General features: G+C 36.4%; 1 non-coding gene across 1 annotated transcript; it reads right to left on the bottom strand.

The window, feature by feature from the left end:
* Positions 1–2,011: 2,011 nt before the first annotated feature.
* On the bottom strand, positions 2,012–2,117 carry LOC116132328. Its single transcript, XR_004128397.1, has one exon. It is a non-coding gene; the product is annotated as a small nucleolar RNA R71 (small nucleolar RNA).
* Positions 2,118–7,252: the final 5,135 nt, after the last annotated feature.

The raw sequence follows: 7,252 nt of genomic DNA, 5'->3' as shown, positions 1-7,252 counted from the left end.
CGATGGTTGCGGCGACCGTGATGTTGTTCCGATTTCGTCAGTATTATCAAATGATCGTCGCGGCGATGAATCTGATGGCCACGGTGACTGTGCATCGAGCAGAACCCTCGTCGAGCCAGGCAACTCTACCATACCCACAACGGTTGAAGAATCAGAAGCTCGACAAGCAATTCGGTAAGTTTATTGACATGTTTAGAAGTTTACATTATAAATCCCTTTTGATGATATGCTAGAACAGATGCCGAAGTATGCGAAAATTTTGATGGGATCCTCATGCACAAGAGGAAATTCGAGGAAACACGAGAAAGTCATGCTGACGAAGGAATGCAGCGCGTGATTCAAAAGAAACTACGACCTAAACTACAAGATCCAGGGAGTTTTACTATCCCTTGTATTATTGATGTGTTATTTTGATAAAGTGTTATGCGATTTAGGGGCTAGTATTAACTTAATGCCATTTTCCATTTACAGGAAGCTTGGATTGGGAGAAGTGAAGCCAACCACCGTGTCTCTCCAATAGCTGATCGATCGATCACATATCCTAGGGGGGTAGTCGAAGATATCCTGATTAAGGTAGACAAGCTGATTTTCCAGTAGATTTCATAGTGTTAGACATGGAGGAAGATAGGGAGATACCTTTAATTTTAGGACGACCTTTTCTGGCCACGGGTAGAACAATTGATAGATGTTCATCAAGGGAAACTAATCTTAAGGGTAGAAGATGAGCAAGTAGAGTTTAATGTTTTTGATGTTAAGAAGCATCCACTGACTTAGACACATGCTTGAGATTAGTGTCCTTGATAACATAGTGAATAAAAAATTAGAAGGAAAAACTCCCTAGTTCACCCCAGAGAATTGTGTAGTCAACTCTAGGACTATGGAGGGACTTTGAGATGTTAGATGAACAACGATTAAAGCCCTATGTGAATGGTAAAATTAATGATATGAGGGCTTGGATTCTCCTACATGATTCGGATTGAAGAAAAGAAAAGTCAAGCTTAGACTTTAACCAAGCGCTTCTGGGAGGCAAACTAAGTTTTTTTTATATTTTAATTTTTCCTTTATGATTAGTGTGTTATTTTTGCAGGTGTTAATTTTCAAGTGTTTAATTTTTTTTTATTTTTTGTTTAGTGTAAATAATTTTGATGTGTGTTTGTTTCTCTAAATTCATAACTTTAACAATGATGTGTGTTTCTGATGAGGTGCACCGTAAGTTTCTTTGTTTTGACAGAATTAAAAGGCAACAATTGAATGAAATGAGTTGGTGATCGAATTGTCACGCGTATTCGCACTTCACTATTGCAAAAGGGGGTAACTTTTCTGTTCTCTATTTCCTTTGTTTCATTTGTATATGGGGACAATGTGATTTTAAGGTTAGGGGTAGGAATTTGCACCTTTGTGCAAATTATAGACATATGGATTTAGGGAGCAGGCTTTTTTTTCTTTTATAGTTTTTTTTGTTTTATGTGTGAGTTTTTTTCTCTTGGATTAATTATATGTCTATGAAAGGAATATGATTGCAATAACATGTAACAAGTAGAGGACATTAATTTTTGCCTTTAATTACGGATAATTGTGAATATTAATGACATTTAGTTTGAGACCTAGTGGTTTGTGGATTGAAAGTGGTTAAGTTTACTTACTTAGAGACGGTAGTTGTTCAAAGAGCATTGAAGGACTTCTCAGTCCTACTGTCAAAGTGTGTATTCTAGCATCAGGAGACCACCAATTCAAACAAATACCTTCGAGATAAAGCTAGCAATTATTAAATGATTCAGCAGATGGTCTAACTCGCTGGGTTGGCTAATGATGATCCCAACTTGCATATCGCCAATTTTCGGAGTTGTGCGACACATTTAGGCATAATGGAGTCTCCGATGACGTAATTAAAATTCTCTCTTCAGGATAAAGCTAAGGCTTGGTTGATTTCTTTGCCATCTGGGAGCATCACGACATGGAACGAGTTAGCTCAAGCGTTCCTCACTAAATACTTTCCACTGCCAAGTCTGCGAAGCTGAGAAGTGGATTACCAATTTTTACCAACAAGACTTAGAGTCATTGTATGAAGCATGGGAAAGGTATAAAGATCTCTTACGGAGGTGCCCTCACCATGGTTTACAATCTGGTCACAAGTGCAAACGTTCTACCAAGGGTTGCTACCAACTATTCAAGCTATGATTGATGCTGCAAGTGGAGGAGCCTGAACAATAAAACACCAGAGGAAGCATACAATCTGATTGAAGTGATGGCAAACAATAATTACATGAGGACTTCGGAGAGAACTCTAACAAGGAGATCAGCGAGAGTGCACGAAGTTGACGGTTACACCGCGTTGGCTGCTCAAGTTTCAAACATCCAGAAGCAATTAGGTAATGTGTTAAAAATAAATGCAATTGAATTTCTTCTCTAACATGTGACCTTGTGCAGGAAATCATCCATCCAGGATTGTCAAGAAGGGAACCTTATGCTCAACCTGAACAAGCCAATTACGTCAATAATTTCCAAAAGGGGCAAGGGAATCCATATTCCAACACATACAATCTAGCATGGAGGAAACACTCGAAAATTCTCGTTGAGCAACAACAACGAGCATAAACAACCTCCTATTTTTCAGAATCAAGAGCCAAATCTAATTTAGAGAATGTATTGACCAAGGTCATTGAAGAGAAAAGCAAGAGGTTTGAGAAGACTAATGTCCTGGTTCAAAATCAATCAGCCTTATTAGGAACCTTGAGACTCAAATTGGGCAAATTCACAACATATTAGCAGGAAGATTCAAGGAACATACCAAGTGATATTGAGGGAAATCCAAAGGAGCAACTCAATGCTATCATGTGAGAAGTGGTAAGGAGTTCAAGGAATCAAGCAAGAAAGAAGAAAAAAGGCAACAACTCGAAGTAGAAAAAGTGGACAGAAGTGAGCATGCTGTGGCGGACGATGACACAGACCTCCCGTATCCTCACAGAGTGCAAAAACAAAGATTGGATAAGCAAATCGGCAAGTTTATGGACATGTTTAGAACTTTACATATTAACATCCTTTTGTAGACACGTTGGAGCAAATGCGAAGTACGCGAAGTTTCGAAGGAGATTATCACCAAAAAGAGGAGATTTGAAGAACATGAGACGGTGATGATCACGGAAGAGTGTAGCGCATTGTTATTGAAGAAATTACCATAAAAGCTCAGAGATCTAGGGAGTTTAATATTCCTTGCACAATTGGTAGTTTTTATTTTGATAAAGCTTTATGTGATTAGGAGCTAGCATTAAATTGATGCCATTTTCTATTTTCAGGAAACTTGGTTTAGGAGAGGTGAAGCCAACCATGATTCATCTTCAATTGGCAGATAGATCTATAACATATCCTAGGGGAGTGGTGGAGGATGTCTAATAAAGGTGGACAATTTATCTTCAGTAGATTTGTGTATCTTGATATGGAAGAAGATTGGAACATACATTTAATATTAGGAAGGCCTTTTTAGCTACTAGTAAGACTTTAATAGATGTACACCAAGGTAAACTAATCTTAAGGGTGGAAGACGAACAAGTGGAGTTCAATGTTTTTAAAACGATGAAATTTCTATCTGAGTTGGATACGCTTGAGATTAGCATCCTTGATGACAAAGTAGCAGAAACCTTAGAAGAAAACTACCCTATCTCACCCCTAGAAAATTCTTAGTCAACTCTAGGATTATGACGCTGAATTTGAGAGGGTAGATGAACAGTAATTGAAGCCTTATGTGTTTGGTGGATTGAAGGATAAAATGGCTTGGATTTTCTTAGATGATCCAGATTGAAGGATACGAAAAGTCAAGCTTACGACTCTAATAAAAGCGCTTCTGGGAGGCAACCCAAGCTCTTTAATTTAGTTTTGATTTTGCTTTGAATTTATTTTAGATTTTCTTTTAATGTGTTAAGTTGTGATAACTTTGATTTGGTTTGATATGTTAGTTGTTTATGTTCACCCATTATTTCTGTTATGCACTCTAAATTGGCCAAGCATGGTACATAGTTTGTTTTCGTTTGGATTAGATTCCCGATGACTATGGATACAACAAAACAATATGCATGCCTTCACAAGATAATCTCCACATAAATGTTGCGCAACACAATTTAGCCTTGTTTTTCTTTTTTGAACTTAATTTTTACCCTACCCTAATTATGAGCCTAAAAACAATCCTACCCATTAATCTTTAAGAGACTAATGTAATTCAAGCTTATTACGAGTGTTGGTGAGGAAGTGTAGTTTTGCCACAACCCAGGTTTATGTGAAGAAATTGGTTGGGGGTTGTGGAGTGCTTGTAAAATCAGTGGGGCTGTGTGTGATTTTTTACTTCTTTGTATAAAAAAAAAAAAAGGAAAAAAAAAAAAAAAAAAGAAAAAAAAAATAAAAAGAGAAAGAAAAGAAAAGTGAGCATTGAAAAGCATTGTGAAGATTTGAAATTACGCAATGAGTTTATATTACTGTCGAAAAGAAAGAGCTTGATAAAGGTTGGGAAGCTACTGAGTGAAAAAGGGAAGTGTTTTTGTATGACAGTAATAAGAATGAATGACGATTAAGTATCTCGATTTGATTTTGTTGAATTCCTTCGTTCTTTCGTGAACCCTCTGGCCTAAAATTACAACCTTTACAAAGAACTATTGATCCAAGGTAATGTGAATTCTACATTAGTGGAGAGTGGTTTGAAAAGTGAGCTTATGGAGTGTTGATTCCATGATTCACCTATAAGTCATAACCGAATATTGAGATCAAAATTTTGTTCATGAATGTTGTACATAAAACATCCGGGTTTGTAGACTAAGGTTTGTGGTTGTATGGATGTTCTAGGGTTGATAACGAAAATGGAATGATGTTGCATTGTCTGTGAGTTTAAGTGTTTTTAATTCTATTTGCTCTATGTGTATGCTTTTTTGAGACACCTTTATGAATGATCCAAGAATTTTTTGTTAGTTTTGTTCTTGTTTGTATTTTGGAGTTTAGGTTAAGTTCAGTACGGATGTTTGTGGGTATCATCGCTGGAAACCCTCACGAGACTATAACTCATCAACTAGGGCCGCCTAGGGGTTTAAAGGCTTGTTGCATACGCTAAATGCAATCGTGTCAATCTACGGAAATGATTTAGGATAGTTTAGATATAGACTTTATTTGTTTGTTTTCAAGCTAAAGGACTTGTGTCTATTGCTTAGCTTGCTAGGGCCTAGCAAGAAGCTGGTTGGGGATTGTGATAAGAGCTTGAAATACACATTTAGTTAGTGGTTTTTGGGGGATTAATTGTGGGAAATTAGGCTTAATTTGGTAAAGTTGCTTAATATTTTCATAATTGCCTTTTACGGGATCACGGGTGTTTTTGAGTGTTTTTCAGGTCACTAGTGCTTAAATGTTATGCTCGGATGAAGAATCATGTTTGCAACGGAATGGGTGACGAGTGGAAACAAACGGATCAAGAGTCGGAGTTGAATTGAAGAAGTTATGGAAGTTGAAGTAAAGAGAAGATTCTAGATTACGTTCCAGCTTGCGCATGCCTTGGTATTTTGACAATATATTGAGCTGTAGAACTCGGATTAAGACGATTCTTTGACTGTTGGAAATATAACTCAAAGTTCTACATTTCATATGTTTACAACTTTTCCAAATTCTATCATTATCGAGTTCAAAAATCAACATCGTTGAAGAATAGTGGAATGATGCGGGAAAAGGGCAGCAGCTATTGTGCCGCGGCACACTTTTTTTAGTAGCTACTATGCCACAGCACAGTGCCGTGGCACAGTCATGGAAGTCACTAGTTTGTTGTCTGTTTTTAACCAGGAGAATAGGGTTAAGGGTTCTAAATCAAATAGAATTAAGGAAAAACAAACCCTAACCCTTATGGGATATAAATAGAAGTCTTTTAGCATTATTTAGGGGATCTTTTGGTGAGAAGAAAGGGAGGAAAATCTGGAGAGAAGAGAAGTAACAGAAATTCTGGAGCTTTGATTCATAATATAGAGAAGTTTTCCTTATTCTTTTCTTGTAAACTCACGATGAATGTTTCAATAAATATGATTGTTTCTTTCATGTTTATTATGAACTAATTCTCTTTTCTAGGGCTAAGATGTAGCCCAATTTATGAATATGTATTGACTTAAATTGTTGTTAATTCCTATTGAGCTTTTAATTCTAAGTTTTATTATTGTGCTGCTTTCAATTCTTAAGGATCCGAGAATTGAATGATATCATGGGTTGGGTTGAGATCGAGAGATGAAACCTGATTTGTCTAAGGTAATAAAACCATAGATTGAGCGAGCGCTAGAGATATGTGATCACGATCTGTGAGGCTCTGGTAAATTCTATAGAACTTAATTATCTCTTAACTCCTAAATCCAACTTAGAGATATTTTGGGTTGTTGCTTAAGGGTTAATTTGCTAATTGTTAGAGAGAAAGTTAGTGGAATTTTAGGGAATTTGGCTTTTAGAATATGCCTAATTAGGTTAGCAATAATTGTCAATGCATAAGATTAAATTGGTGTGAAATCTGTGCCCTAGATTTAGTTATGTTGATCTTGACTTCAAAGTGTTTACAAATTCTGCATTTGTTTAGTTTCTAGTTTATTACTTTTTCATTAAAGTCATTCTTAAAATTCTATTTTATCAGATAGCAATAGAATAGACTAGTTTGGTACTTGGTAGGTAGTTCCCTTGGGATTCAACACTCGTTTACTTGAGCTTTATTACTTGCACGATTTCGTATACTTGCGAAAAGTCTGTCAGTATTTAGTTCCTTCAGGCAAACATTTTTTAGATATTTGGTTTGGTCACAATAAGGAGGAACATGAGTAGTGATCCAGTCAGATTTTTGAAGCCAGCTTCCCAAAATTCAGTCTCTCTGCCTATGGCTGTGTAATACCACAAGGCTCCAAACATCTAAAAGACCAGAAATTGAATCAAATCAACAGTTGATTGAACATAAATCAGAGAAAAGATAATTAAGTAATTGAACTTACATGACTTGCATACATATAACTTAACATGAAAACAGCAGCCCATTCACTAAAGGTGCCTGAAGTCCTCCTTTCTGCAAGTAATGAGGCCACTCGGATTGATCTTAGCGCATGTTGAAAAATTAGGACGTATAGGGCATTCCAGATACACTTCTTTCTCGTGCTTTGAAACATAGATAAAATCACAACCATCTGAAAAGTTTTGATGCTCGCAAAAGAGAAAGAGTTACTTGATAATTTACCTTACTTTATAGAGAAATCAAAAATGGAAACAA

Source organism: Pistacia vera, unplaced genomic scaffold (genome assembly GCF_008641045.1).
Source record: "Pistacia vera cultivar Batoury unplaced genomic scaffold, PisVer_v2 Contig100, whole genome shotgun sequence".
Taxonomy (NCBI): domain Eukaryota; kingdom Viridiplantae; phylum Streptophyta; class Magnoliopsida; order Sapindales; family Anacardiaceae; genus Pistacia; species Pistacia vera.
This window is presented reverse-complemented; position numbering and strand designations above follow the sequence as displayed.